The following is a 16,379-nucleotide window of genomic DNA, read 5'->3' on the forward strand; positions in this document are numbered from 1 at the left end:
GAAAAGCTGCGCGTGATGCCGGGGGATTGGACGATATTTAAGATGTCAGAGATACATATTGGATTAGCGCGCTTTCTTCGCGCGCCATAGCAGGTGTTTAATCACGGCTGATGCGCGCGCTGAAATACGTTAGGACAGGAACGGGAGCTGGCCCGCGTTCCCCGGGACTGCGATAAATCACAGCCGAAAGCAACTAACACGTCCCCTCCCCACCTACTCAAACACACACACACACAGGCCTTCCAAAAATCATAAAGATAATCCTAAAAGCACGAGTGTATGTACGTTTTCCGATTGTGCTCGTCACACAAGGCAACGGTCACCTAACTTAAATGATTAATTTGAACTGTTAATCGATCTTTAACGTGTACTACGTGTTTAATCTTTAGCGGTATATTCAATTGATAAGTTAAAACTTAATAACTCTCAGAAAAAACACTTAAAAAAATATTCTGTCAAGATTCTCTCGCAACCCAATTGTAGTCTATTTGACGCCAATCAATTATTTAAAATAATTAATAAAATAATTAAATCGTTTTATATAACTGATATAAGGTTATATTGTGTTAAACAACGACGTTATTTATTTATTTACTTTTTGATCTAGGCCCCATGTACGATAATGTATTACTTGCCTTTTGTGTCAGTAGATACATAAAGGTGACAATAAAAAGTGTTTATTAGAAAACCCGTTTCTAACTTTCCACAGATACAAAACCTGACGACAGGCCTATGGAAGCATATCATGCAGTTAATTTGCCTACCTTAAATTTGCTGCATTAAATTGGTCAGATAAAAGTTTAAACCTGTAGTGATAAGTTCATTACACTTTTTGACCGCTTTGAATATAATTGTGATGATGAAAATCAAGTTGATATTCTGAAAACCTCAAATAATCGGATAGAAATGAGAGAAATTACTGTGACAATTTAAAAAGTAAAATGGAATGAAACAAGGATATTATAACAATGAAAACATTGCATGGTGTGTGTGTATGTGAGAGAGAGAGAGAGAGAGAGAGAGAGAGAGAGAGACGACAACGTTTAGGAGAGCAAACATTTTCAAGGTCATCCGGTGAACTGGAACGAGCTCAGAGAGATGCATGGCGAAAACGGCGCATTTTGACACGAGCGCGAGGTTTGATTAAAAGGTAAAGTAATGGGTTTAAACACACGCCACGCGCGTGGCGCGCCAGACTCTGTTGGCTTTTCGCAAATTACTTAACGGTGCAGTGATGGAAATAAGATTGTAATGTTTGGTAATGGAAAAGAAAGCCCCATATTCTTTTTTTCTGGCCTTCTTGTTTTCTGACATACACAAAATAAATTACCCAGGCTAATAGGCATGGCGCGTGGAATTTTTCCCCGCACCTTCTGAGGGAATTCAAACGTGTTCCTAGCGGTTTCATTTTACATTCGTTATCTCACGCAATATTGGTTGAAATGATGAAACATCAAACACCTAATGTAACATTAACAGTACTGACTGCTGAGACAAATAGCTCACACACACACAAACACACACACAAAAGCCCCAAAAGTAACTCAACCTTGAACATAGTGCCTCTGCTGCCTGCGCGCGCCTGGCTTAAATGCCTAACAGTGAAAACCATGGGCAAGACAACAGCCACCACAGACTAGAACAAATGGGGGATTGCAAACCACAAAAAAAGATGGTACACAAAAACATTCACGTATTTACCACAAAGCACAACTACTATCTCTACGCATGTAAAACGGCGTCATGCAGACCGGAAGAAAAACCTTGCAACACCATCAACCTTCTGCTCAGGCCCTGCTGGAATAGACACACAAAACATGCAAATGTATGACTTTGCACTCATTTTGGCTATTAATTTGACTCATGTGTGGAGAACATGTGGAGAATATTTTTCAGGCTGGTTTTATTTTTTATGTCAATGTATGTATAGACATATTAGATTCTGCTAAACATTTCCACCATGGTTGCTCTGGAGAAAGACAAAAAGAGATATCCTGTTCATTAAATATTAGCAGTTAATGTTATCACACTAGGGATACGTTGTCAAAATGTGTCTTTACAGACTCGTTTTAAATAGATTTTAATAAGTTGTAAGCTCAAAATGATTAATGAGACAGTATAGACATAGAGTAACAAAATAGGCTATGGAATAAATGTTTTGCCTATCATATACTGGAATTATTAAATGCATAAAATGACAACATTTCAAACGTGTTCTAAAATGTTTTTTACAATATACTTTTATTTTTATAGCAAATTTGAACTGTTCTCTTGAAGCAAAATCTAGGCCTAGTAGGTCAACTTTTGAACTGCTCACCACATTAACCAGAACACCCATCAAGTGCTTCTGCACAGCGTTCGAGGCTTCAGCGGGTGATAGCGCCATTAAAGAGCGATCAGAATATAGCAATTAAGCTGACATTACACTCGCCCAGCGCTGTCCATAGGTGTCCACCGTTTACCCAGGAACCACCTTCTCTTAATTGCTTCCTAATTCCGCGTGTCAGATCCGTGTTTCCCCGCTGTCCCGCCCGGTGGTCTCGTGTGTGTCTCACCGTTCTCAACTCCGAGGCGTTACTCAAGTCAATGACACAAGGCAAATTGCGTTTAATAAATGAGCTTAATGGATCACGCGATTGGATTGTGAGCGCAATGCTTCCTCTGGTTAGGCAAAACATTTATATCCAGTTCTAAGTGTTTCCCGCGCGTTTTAAACCCTGCGCAGACGGACTGCGTGTCTCACCTACGATTTAAACTCATTATAAAGCAGGTGAGACAAATTCAAGAGCGTGAAAAGTGATTTAGGGTAATCAGGGGCACGACAGTGTCAGTTTAAGCTCGCCTCAGTCAAAACAACTCCATTTAATCACACATGACATTAAAGAACTGAGATATGCAGTACTTGGCAAAGTATGATGACGCTTGGCCAATATGGCACATGGCAGTCATCGTCAAACGTCCTGACGTGGCCACGTGGAAATTCTCTAATCTTGCGCGCTCACCTAATCGGAAATGCAAGTAAAATGTCAAAGAGATGATGACACCTTCTCTCTCCGTCTCTCTCTCTCTCTTTTATGGTTTTTATGTTTGGTTGCGCAAAACAATCTCATCGGACATTATTGATGTTACAGATGTTGTGGTAATCAAATTATCGGTCTGTGAAGGGCCCCCCTCAGTCACCGGCGCGCTCCGTGATGAATTACGGTAAAGGTCATCACGCGACTCCGTTTTATTGGAAGTTTATATGGTAACGCTTGGATGAGCATCTGTAGAGACGCTGGAAGTTCTATCTCTCTCTCTCTCTCTCTCTCTCTGTGTGTGTGTGTGTGTGTGTGTGTGTATGGGTGGTTATATCAAGAGTTTGGGAATAATATCTGCTTGCAAACTGTGTTCATTATTAGCTACTAACTCACATATCTATTTATAAAAGAACTATCTATCTATCTATCTATCTATCTATCTATCTATCTATCTATCTATCTATCTATCTATCTATCACTGCTGTAACAGATTATAAGTAATTTGGATTATGTTATAGGTTCCAAATATGGGTTGCTTTATTTTAAGGTGTCCTTGTTACAGTGTAATTTGCTACATAATATGACAGCAGATTTAAATACAGAGTAATAATAATTAACTAAGTGTTTCATATGGTTAGGGTAAGGATTGCAGTTCAGTTTAGGGTTACTTGCATGTAATTATGCTTAATTTATTGTTATTATGATAGTAAGTAAAGTAACGTGTAACAAGGACACCTTAAAATAAAGTGTTACATAAGTTCTTAATTAGAGTAATTAGTAATTAGATCATATTAAATTTTTAAATACTTCTAATCATACTACAGCTACTTTTTTATTATCTCTATCTATCTATCTATCTATCTATCTATCTATCTATCTATCTATCTATCTATCTATCCATCCATCCATCCATCCATCCATCCATCCATCCATCTATCCATCTATCATACTGCTGTAACATGATCTACTACATATCTGTTTATAAAATAACTTATTGTTACACATGCATACACACTAATTTATTATTTCAATTCAGATACAATGAAACTACAGATAATAAATTATTTTCCTGAGGTAGCATCCTTAACATACACTAAGTGGAATATTGTATTTCAGTCCACGGCATTGCAGCGAAAATAAGGTGTGGTTAAAAAAAAGACTACGCAAATGTAATTCGGTTTATAGGCTACCGGGAAGTGACCGTTTTCTCCATTACATCTAACACGAATGGTACCCGACAAATCAGCGTGTTCAAAACAAGTAGGTCTAAGTGCTGCATAAACACTTTGGCTAGCTATTTTCATTTTTGCAATCAATTTAAATGCCTCAGTTTTTTGCTACAATAGGTGTATTGTCCTATGGACAGATCCTCTTTCAAATGCTCATTATATTTTAGGTCTAATGGAATGTTATCAAATAATTCATCTTTTGAATCCTAAACAAAATGTCTCTTAGTAGGACACCTATAATCCCTAAAGGGCTACCAACACCTTTATAGGATTATTACGGATTACACCACATTAGGGTCCCACGTGGCCCCACACTAAAGCCCGGAGCCTCATCCATTGTGCAGCACCAGTCTCTCGCGCTGACACTCGGGGTTATTTGTTGTCACTCCGCACACATTAATCCCGCCACAATTAGGTGTCAGCTCGCGCCGTTCTCTGTTTGATGATAGCCTTGGGCGGCTGCAGCGCTCGAGCCCTAATCAGCAGAGTAAACTCACGCTATATTTCAATTTGGGGAGGCGCTCTTCCGCGCGGAGGGCCCCAGCACGGCAATAAATAAAGCGCCTATTTACGCCACCATCACACAGAGACATCCAAATGCACTTACCACCGGCCCTCTCATCATGGCCCACATTCAACAACAGCCATAAATCAGCACTTCTCAAATGCAATGATTAGTGAAGCTATTTACACACACAATGCGCTGAAAAGCTGAATTTACACTTCACCCTACCCTTGTACATTGTTAATGGCCTCTTTTTTGATTCCATAGATCTGTGTTACAAAGAGAAGGAAGGGAAAGTACGAACAAGCTAGTGCATTTATTTTCAAACATCTTGTATTTCAAAATCTCCACAGATTTGACTTTAATATTATATTATGACTATAATATTTACTCTGATTGAATTTTGCCTATCTATCCATCCATCCTCCTATCACTAACTTCATATAGTGACACTATTTTGAAATCATCTGAAATATACAAAAATATTTTTCTTTATGTTGTTTGAAGAAATCAACCACAAATATAGCTTTAGCAACAAAGCTAACAATAAATCAGCATATATCAAATGTATTTATATAAGTGAATAAATGTGACAAACATGTTGGCAAACAATTGTGCATCCTAGCAATCAATTTAAACACCCCAGTGACTAATTCTGCCAGAAAAAAACGTGGGGTGATTTCCCCTCTTCACGCGGATTACAAATATGTGCTATTATGGTTAATCTGGCATTAGATATGCGGCACGAGGTGGGTCGAACAGCCCAAAACAGCGCTTTTGAGATGTTAAGCAGTGCGTTCTGTCTCTTGTTAGAGTGTTAATGTAAGTGTAGTCCATTTGTGTAATCCCTCAGTTTCTCCTGATCTCTCATTGCTTTACTGCTCTAAACGGGAGTGGATCTGCGTGAAGTGGCGCCGGTAATCTCTATTCAAATATCTCCATATGACAACTACCCACAATTAGAGCGCCATCACTCTCTATTTACATCCTTCATCCGGGATCTGTCAGGGGAGCGCAGGGGGCCAAACAAAAGAAACGCTTTAAAGCGTTTGATTTTCCATGAGCTGCCTCTCAGTGAAATTGTCACGCAGGATGTAGAGCAGGATTATACCCATTTCAAGATCTAGCTGCTGCTGCTTTCTTAGTGCTGCGTTCACACCATGTCAAGCTTTTGATTAAAAAGCTTGAACAATAAAAACATGTACAATTTCCTTCATTTGACAATTGTAAAAGAACCAAAATAGCAGCCACGCTAGAAGTTAAAGGTGGCAACATTACACATTTGACCATTTTATTATATTCACATTCTCATTGTGAGCTTTCTCTGTTCAGATCATTTTGCAAAAGCTTATAGAGGAGAATTCATGTATTGTAGCTTCGCCACCAACAACAAATCTGCAACCATAGATGCTTTTTTGCATTTTAAGCAATGCATCCAAATGTGTGCTAAACGGTGAACTCAAAGTTGCAATCTAACAATTATATATTCTCAAAAGCAGCAAAAGGCGGCATCCAAAGTCAAAACACTCAGACAAAATATATAAAGACAAAACTCAAAAATTATTTTCCGGTCTGGTGATAGAATGTTGCAAAGTTAACAATGCAATACTTAAAGGGGGGGGGGTGAAATGCTCGTTTTCACTCAATATCCTGTTAATCTTGAGTACCTATAGAGTAGTACTGCATCCTTCATAACTCCAAAAAGTCTTTAGTTTTATTATATTCATAAGAGAAAGATAGTCTGTACCGATTTTTCCCGGAAAAACACGACCGGCTGGAGGCGTAACGTGTGGGCGGAGCTAAAGAATCACGAGCGCCAGTAAGCTTTTGCGTTGAGAGCGTTTGGAAGCTGTGACTTTACCGTGAGGAAAAAAACATCATCCAAAACAAACCATGGCTAACAGTCAGATTCAGCCGTTTATTTATGATCCAGAATCAGATCCAGAGGCTGAAATTTAACAAGAGCAGCATCAGCAACAACGTCTCTATGTGGTATGTACTGAAACTGTATATATTTGCTTAGCGGTTTTGGAAAATGACTAAGTTCCACTTTATGTCGTCTTTTTTTTTTTTTTTTAAGCTGTACATGTGGAAAGTGCAGTTTGATGACAACATCGCATGTTGTTTACTTGATGTGCTTATGCGCCAATAGCTAAGTTAACAACACAGACATATTTGAAGCAGTTTTACTCACCGCATGCAGTTTCAACACACGATTGTGGCCCTTTTTTGTTGGGACTGCATCATCCTTAAGAAATAAACAATGTGCAAATCCGTCGTCAAACTGGGCCTTGTTTGTAAAACTAGCAGGGAACAAACACAAACACTTGCACCACTCTGTTGATGCTCTGTAAAAATAAACTCCATCCACTGGTCCCTTAATGCTGTTTTTTTTTTTTTGGTAATCTGTGCAGGGTTGTCTTGCCCTGGCAACCAAAACCACACTTCTTTTGTGACATTTGGCGACGCTCTCGCTCTGATCAGTGAAGTCTGTTGTGCTCTCAGTGCTCTGCTATACGGGAGCGCGCGCTCTTCCGGGAGAAGTGCCCTCAGGACCCATATAAGGAAATTCCGCTCCATCGAACGTCACACAGAGCCATACTCGAAAAAAACTTTCCGAAACTTGTGACAAACCGGAAGAGTTTTTTTTGGAACAGAAATACTCCTTCAAATGTACAACTTAATTTTTGAAACTTTGTCCATGTTTAGCATGGGAATCCAACTCTTTAACAGTGTAAAAAACTCAGTATGCATGAAATAGCATTTCACCCCCCCTTTAAGCAAAAAATTATATATATATATATATATATATATATATATACATATATATATATATATATATATATATATATATATATATAAAAATGTCATATTTCATTAAATGCTTCTTGATGATTATTTTAATGATTTATGAATACACACACTTTCATCCATATATATATATATATATATATATATATATATATATATATATATATATATATATATATATATATATAATTTTATTTCATTTTTAATTCCATGTGTTAATGTAAGCATTACAAGCAATTTCTGAGCAATTCGGTTGCTTCAAAGTACATACAAAAAAAAATTCAGTGTCTGATTTCCTTTTCAGTAAAGGATAAACATGGTGTTGCATGTTAATTCGTCAAAAAACACACAGTCTGAAAACACTTTAAAAAGCTACCTGTGTAGTCAGCTCACCAGTTTCTAGAGCAGAGCCTAAATCTAAGGGAGGGATGTGCACGGGTGAAAAAAATCTCCTCTCTCTTAACAAAAGTGGCCAGAGCAACCAATTGAGAAATGAGATGCACATTTAAAAAACAGAGCCTCGTCGCAGAGCGGTACCTGCTCGCTTGGAGTCCCACGGGTTAATTAATTGGGGTTGAACACACATGGGCGAGGAGTGGCACTGCGCGCCTGGTGACTCTCCGCATCTGTGCAGCCAAGTTGCGCGTGCTTTTTGTCTTTTCTCCTTGTGGAAAGTCCACTGAGAAGGGGCGCGCGGGGGAGGATTCTTAAATGGTAAATTAGCATTCTGATGAGAGCGTGCGGGGCCCCTGAGAGAGTCGGGAAAAAGGGAGGGTGGCATTAATGACACCGCGTGCACTCCCGTGACATAATTTTCCACCGGGCCCCTTCTCTCTGTTTCTCATCCCATCATCCCCACACCGTGCTAAAAAGACCCCACTATAGACCCTCTGTCCCGAGGGAATATGTGCCCTCGGTGCCTCGGGCCCCCGAAGAGTCTCAATACAAATAGCCAATTTGTAATACATATTGTGAGGAGGAGGCCGGCCTGGTTTTGTAAAGCGGTCCAGCAGCAGGATCTCATTTCCAACACTTCTCTCATGTTTTTCGCTGAGATTCACCTATCAATGGCGGCCGCGACTCGCACCTGCTCGCGAATTTGCTTTTAATTCGTTTTTCTTGTGACTACGAAGGGAAATGACTGGACTTTTAAGAGACCAATCAGACATGCACCTGTTATATGGGCCTACATGCACTCACATTTTGCCAAAATAGGATTTTTCTTCTACTTCATCTTAAAAAAAGACAAAAAAAAAACATTGATTTCCGCCATCAAATACTGGAAATGGGGGGAATAATGTGTGCGTGTTTGGCAGGGTCTCTATTATGAGCTTAATTTCAAATGCATTTATGTGTTAGGACTTTTTTTTTGCAATTTATTAGATTGAGAGAGATGCATTTTGGTGGCCGCATCTCTCCATTTTAAACATCTCGTAAGTCAGGCTTTTACACAGAGCCACTTGATTTGGAGGTTGATGGGGCGTTCTGATTGTTTGTAAAAGAGGAATTCATTTAAAAAGCCAAACCACCGACAAAACCTAAATGGGCATTTCCATGCCTCCCGCAAGAGTGCTTTTTCTCTCAGAGAAGTATGAGGGCAGATTTAAAGAGGATGAGATGGGAAGAGGAAAGCTCTCGCTGATAAGAGGGTGGTGGTGGGCTTTATTAGCGTTAGCGTGGAGAGCTGCATGCTGTTTAATGAGGAGTACTCGGGGTCTTTGTGAAGCTTTTGTGTCTCTAATGCTACTCAGCTTTGTCTGGAGGTGGATTTAGCCAGACCTTTATAGAGTTAAATTATGGCTGAATAGACCAGTCAAACCTCGGGCCCGGCCCCCTCCGTCAACATCTCATTCATTCATATTAACTAACTCTGAGCACTGGATTTGTGCATGCAAGTACTATTAGATGAAGAGTTTAATTCACTATTATTTATGCAAAAAGTAAAATTCATATAGTTATTATGATAAAGAATAAATTATATATAATATATATACAAATATACAGTTTTGTTCAAAATAATAGCAGTACAATGTGACTAACCAGAATAATCAAGGTTTTTAGTATATTTTTTATTGCTACGTGGCAAACAAGTTACCAGTAGGTTCAGTAGATTGTCAGAAAACAAACAAGACCCAGCATTCATGATATGCACGCTCTTAAGGCTGTGCAATTGGGCAATTAGTTGAAAGGGGTGTGTTCAAAAAAATAGCAGTGTCTACCTTTGACTGTACAAACTCAAAACTATTTTGTACAAACATTTTTTTTTCTTCTGGGATTTAGCAATCCTGTGAATCACTAAACTAATATTTAGTTGTATGACCACAGTTTTTTAAAACGGCTTGACATCTGTGTGGCATGGAGTCAACCAACTTGTGGCACCTCTCAGCTGTTATTCCACTCCATGATTCTTTAACAACATTCCACAATTCATTCACATTTCTTGGTTTTGCTTCAGAAACAGCATTTTTGATATCACCCCACAAGTTCTCAATTGGATTAAGGTCTGGAGATTGGGCTGGCCACTCCATAACATTCATTTTGTTGGTTTGGAACCAAGACTTTGCCCGTTTACTAGTGTGTTTTGGGTCATTGTCTTGTTGAAACAACCATTTCAAGGGCATGTCCTCTTCAGCATAGGGCAACATGACCTCTTCAAGTATTTTAACATATGCAAACTGATCCATGATCCCTGGTATGCGATAAATAGGCCCAACACCATAGTAGGAGAAACATGCCCATATCATGATGCTTGCACCTCCATGCTTCACTGTCTTCACTGTGTACTGTGGCTTGAATTCAGAGTTTGGGGGTCGTCTCACAAACTGCCTGTGGCCCTTGGACCCAAAAAGAACAATTTTACTCTCATCAGTCCACAAAAATGTTCCTCCATTTCTCTTTAGGCCAGTTGATGTGTTCTTTGGCAAATTGTAACCTCTTCTGCACATGCCTTTTTTTTAACAGAGGGACTTTGCGGGGGATTCTTGAAAATAGATTAGCTTCACACAGACGTCTTCTAACTGTCACAGTACTTACAGGTAACTCCAGACTGTCTTTGATCATCCTGGAGGTGATCATTGGCTGAGCCTTTGCCATTCTGGTTATTCTTCTATCCATTTTGATGGTTGTCTTCCGTTTTCTTCCACGTCTCTCTGGTTTTGCTCTCCATTTTAAGGCATTGGAGATCATTTTAGCTGAACAGCCTATCATTTTTTGCACCTCTTTATAGGTTTTCCCCTCTCTAATCAACTTTTTAATCAAAGTACGCTGTTCTTCTGAACAATGTCTTGAACGACCCATTTTCCTCAGCTTTCAAATGCATGTTCAACAAGTGTTGGCTTCATCCTTAAATAGGGGCCACCTGATTCACACCTGTTTCTTCACAAAATTGATGACCTCAGTGATTGAATGCCACACTGCTATTTTTTTGAACACACCCCTTTCAACTAATTGAACTAATTGCCCAATTGCACAGCCTTAAGAGCGTGCATATCATGAATGCTGGGTCTCATTTGTTTTCTGAGAATCTACTGAACCTACTGGTAACTTGTTTGCCACGTAGCAATAAAAAAATATACGAAAAACCTTGATTATTCTGGTTAGTCACATTGTACTGCTATTATTTTGAACAATACTGTATATTGCGTATATATGTGAAATGTATTTAAATAAATTATAAATGGTAATGCTAAATAATAATGAACATTTATATCATTTATATTTGTGAATAATTTTTATGTTCTTTATTTATTAAAATGTATTAACACACACACACACACACACATATACACACATGTATATATATTCACTATTATTTAATGAGATATAATAGAAATTATGCACTGAAATATGCATTTTAAATATATATATATATATATATATATATATATATATATATATATATATATATATATATATATATATATATATATATATATATATATATATAAATTCAGAATTCATGCATGCAAATATGTATTTAATGCAGCATTAATGTCGTAGCTATGCAGTAGCTGCACCCTAATTCCCCAATGTTTTATGCAGATATATAATTATAAAGTAAATGTATAAATATAAATAAATAAAAATTGAAAATTTAATGTACAAATGCATTATTAGCATGATGTTATATTATGTGTTTTCTATATGTATTGATATACTGTATACTGGCATATTTGTTAATATATAATAAATATCTACAATAAATATACTTGTATTAACCCAAATTGAATATGTAGCGTTGGTGATTAGTACACTGGATTTTTGTTTTTCTGTTTCAAATTTTTCTATAAGACATGTTAATGCATTTTATGGCTTATTCAAGCACTTGAGGGCTTTCACTGAGCAATCGGGGCTAATTAAGACACTATAGCCTTCACACTGAGCAAGTCCCATTACATCTACTGCTTTTACTGCGCAAACACCCAATCAAAGGCCACAAATGTGTGTGTGTGTGTATGTGTGTGTGTGTGTGTGTGTGTTGTGTTATCCAGAATTCAGGAAACACCTGCAAAGAGGGTACTTAAACCTTAACGTGGAGGCACAATGAAAGGTACGGCGGCTTTCAATGAGAGTTTAATATGAAATGAAAACACCCTCTTTTATGACAACACATTCTATAAAACCCATTATCAGCCAATTACATAAACTCCCTCCTTTACTGAGCCTGTGAAAGATGAGCGTGGTTTTTTTGGTGGTGGGGTAACAATTACTAGAATTCATTAAAGATTCCTAATGTGCTATAACATCTTTTTATTGTATATTAAATCAGATGAGATATAATACACGATTGAAGTCAGATGGCTATTTTATTATTCTTTAATTACTATGTTTATTTGACAAAACTACATATTTACACTTAGTTGTGCTTCAGGTGTAAAACTTGCTGCTAGGGAGTTGTATAGGGTTGTCAGGGTGTTGTTAGGTGTTTGCTTGCTAAAGAACAATTCTGTCATCATTTACTCACCTCATGTTTTTACAAACCTGTAAGTTCTGTATCAGTTACAAATTATCATTACTTACCTATAAGGTCCTAAATGGTTCAGCTCCTGTGTACCTAACTAGCCTTCTACCACGCTACAACCCATCACGCTCCCTATGGTCACAAAACGCTGGATTTTTGGTCGTTCCTAGGATAGCAAAGTCCACTAAAGGAGGTAGAGCTTTTTCACATTTGGCTCCCAAATACTGACAATGTTCAGGGTTCAGACACACTCTCTCTGTTTAAATCTAGATTAAAAACACATCTGTTTTGCCAAGCATTCGAATAATGCATCTCTTCAAAATGTGACTGCAGTTGCATCTGATCAAATGTGCATTGTTACTCTTTATCTTTGGTTAAACTAATTAATTTGACTTTGTTGGAACAGCAGCTACACTAATCATCTCTCTCTTTGTTTCTCTGTTTTGCCCGTGGTAACTAGGATTTACACAAGCTCCAGTCTGGACCCAGGACACCTGAGAAGAGATGATGCTGACCCTCAGAGGACCTCAGATGATGCTAACCCTGAATCAACAAACAGAACTAACAATTATTGCTACAAGTGTGACTGCATCATATAATAATTGCTGTTAATAATGTTCATCGTCTGGCTGACTACATCTTGTATTAATTTTTCTGAAAAATCCTGTCATACGTGCACAAACTGACAGTCATCACTTATAATTTTATAATTTTCTGTAAAGATGCTTTGTAATGACTGTAAAAAGCGCTATACAAATAAACTTGTTTTTGAAAAAGAAAATATGAAATAGAATGAAAGTCAACATCCTTCGAACTTTTCATCTGTTTGTTTTTCGCTGAAGAACGAAAGTCATAGAGGTTTAAGATGACACAAGCTCAGTAAATTATGACAGAATTGTGTTATTATTTCATTATTATCCATTTAATACAATGACAATCCTTCTACAACAACTTAAAGTCTTGCTTAAGGAAGGAATGGAGGCATTTTTCTGTTTACCAGATTTTTAAAACCACATACACTTTCATGGACAGATGCAAGGTGACCCTTGACCCTGATCAAAATTCACAAATTCTCTTAAATACCAAAACTGAGCTTGAAAGCTTTCACTCTCCATCAAGAAATCATCAGATATAACTAATAATGGCACAAATTCCCACAGATATTAACTACGGGAACTTTGAAAAACACAATTTGGAGCCGGTCACATTACATCATTCAGTCTAAAAAACAACACTCAAGAGCTTGAATATTTTTCAAGTGCATTGATCCACTGTACATAGTTAAAGTTTTTTATTATGCTGTTGCGGCAGTAACAAACCTCCATTCTCAAATATCTGTGTCATTAAACAGTTTAAACTGACTTTAACTACCTCACTTAGCAAGATTCACTTCAAGAAGAACAGTCTCTCATATATTACCTGAAAAACCATTAGCAGACAGTGGGAATGGTCAGGAAACCTGTTTGGAAACAGTCACTAGTCTTGCATTTCCATTAAGTGAAAACTGTATCTGAAAAATGACACATTTAAGCTGTAATTAACAAATTAATGGTGCAGAAAACAGAATTAAGGTCTGTTATGATGAGAGGAAAGATTTAGCATCAGTGTGTGTGAAGAAACTGTTCAAAAACACGTTTTTTCTTTCGTTATTACCGTTATAACTAACAGCAGGCAGAAATTACGATTTGCTATTTCAATCCACAGACACAATCATCTATATGAACGAAGGAAAAGAGGAAAACAAGACAGAAGATGAGGAAGAGAGAAAGATGGAGAGCAAGGGGAAAAAAATCAGTTGAAAATCAAAAAGATGAATGTCTTTCTCGTCTAATGAGCGTCTGATTGAATACTTCAGAGGGAGAACATGCAGTCGTTTAAGTTCAGCTCCTCGAAGACGACCAAAAAAAATCTAATTACAATAAAACAGACATAACATAGCTGTGAAGCAGCCACTTACGGCTAATCATATCAATTACTGCGCCCGGGGCTCCTCAGAGACACAGAGTGATTGTTTGAAGAGAAAAATTGTATTTGGTGAGCCTGAGACACTCACTCACAGCAAACCATCCATTACTCTCCATTCACTTTCCTCTGCTTCTGCAATATACTTGTACACACACACGAGTGTAATCACAAAGAGGAATGTATAGGTTACTGCTGGAATTTATGCTGTCGACTTGTTTAAACGTGTCGTAACTACGTAAATTGGATGTTAAATGAGAACAGATAAACGTAAACAAGAGTGTTATTGTTGTTTGTTAAAGATGTAGATGCGATAAAGCTGCAGGTGTGTAAATGTTTTCCATTAGGCTCACAGAGATGCTTAGGCCTCACCAATTTACATAGCAATATCTACTTTAAATAGACTCTTTGTTTTTGCTTTTAAGTGAAGTTCCTTGTATAACAAGGATAAATGCATATAGAGAGAGAAATCTACAGGTGTACACATTGCCATTCAAACATTAGAAGTTGGTAAAAATCTTATGCTCGCTAAGACTGCATTTATTTGATAAAAAATTCTGTAAAATTGTAAAAATATACTGTAAAATTTTGAAATATTATTACAGTTTAAAATAAGTGGTTTTATATTTCAATATATTTTCAAATATAATTTATTCTTGTGATGCAACGCTGAATTTTCAGCATCATTACTCCAGTCTTCAGTGTCACATCATCCTTCAGAAATCATTCTGATTTGCCGATTCTTTCTTCTTATTAATGTTGAAAACAGTTGTGCTGCTTCATATTTTTGTGAAACAATCACATAGGCCTCATCATTTAAAAGAACAACTTAGAAATTATTTTGCAACGAGTCTTTACTAAATAAAAGTTATAATTCGTACTGTAAAAACCTTAATGATTGATAATATAAATGCAAAACATTTAAAATTTTTACTTTTTTCCCCGTCATAATATTATATTCAGTGCACAGCTGCTTCTTTATTTTTTTACCCAAAGATGAATATTGTTTTAGCATAAAATGTGTCAGAACAACCTCATATGTGTGTATATGTCCATGCATGTGGACTTTAAGACCAGTCTCAAAAAGATTCACATTCAGAATTTTCAGAAGTTTTATTGTGAATCCTGATGCCAAACTCGGTGTGATTCTTTCCTCCAAGCAGTCAATATTTTACCCTGAACATCAGGCATAAATGACTGAACAATAGGTCACAGGTCCTCGTCCCAGCACTTGAGTCGCTCTTAAGTGTCTTTGTTAGAGCACAACAGATGCATTTGTAAACGCTTGTGGCAGTTTTAACCGCACAATTAATCAAGAGAGCTGCTTTCCTTTGTGTTTTTATTGTTTCTTGTTTTCTTTTGTTACAATATCTGCTGTCACGGAGCACATAGTTTATTTCAGCAGCTGAAATCCCCCAGGCCCATGTTAACAGACGCAAGGCTTTTACCGCCAGCTTTTCCAGCTCTTCTACTGAACTCCAGTCACTCCAGTTCAGTTTAATAACGCTGTGCTGTAAACTACTGGATGCCATTTACAAGACTAAGATGCATTAGGTTTTTTGACTTTACATGGTGTTGCACATAAAATTAAATATTCGACTTTTTTCTAAAAGTGATAGTTCACCCAAAAATTACAATTTTGTAATCTTTTACTTACCCTCATGTTACCCTCACACACACACAAAAATGCACTTTAAAGAACGCTTTCTCAAATGTCTTATTTTTAATAACTGAATAATGCATTAGAATCCTTACGTACTGATTAAAGTAATTCACCTAAAATGTTATTATTGTTATACTAAACATGTCGTGTCAAACCCAAATGACTTATTTTATTACGTCAAACACAAAAGGAGATATTTTGTAGAATGTTCATGCTGCCCTTTGTCAGG

Source organism: Carassius gibelio, chromosome B21 (assembly GCF_023724105.1).
Source record: "Carassius gibelio isolate Cgi1373 ecotype wild population from Czech Republic chromosome B21, carGib1.2-hapl.c, whole genome shotgun sequence".
In the NCBI taxonomy this organism is placed as follows: Eukaryota; Metazoa; Chordata; class Actinopteri; order Cypriniformes; family Cyprinidae; genus Carassius; species Carassius gibelio.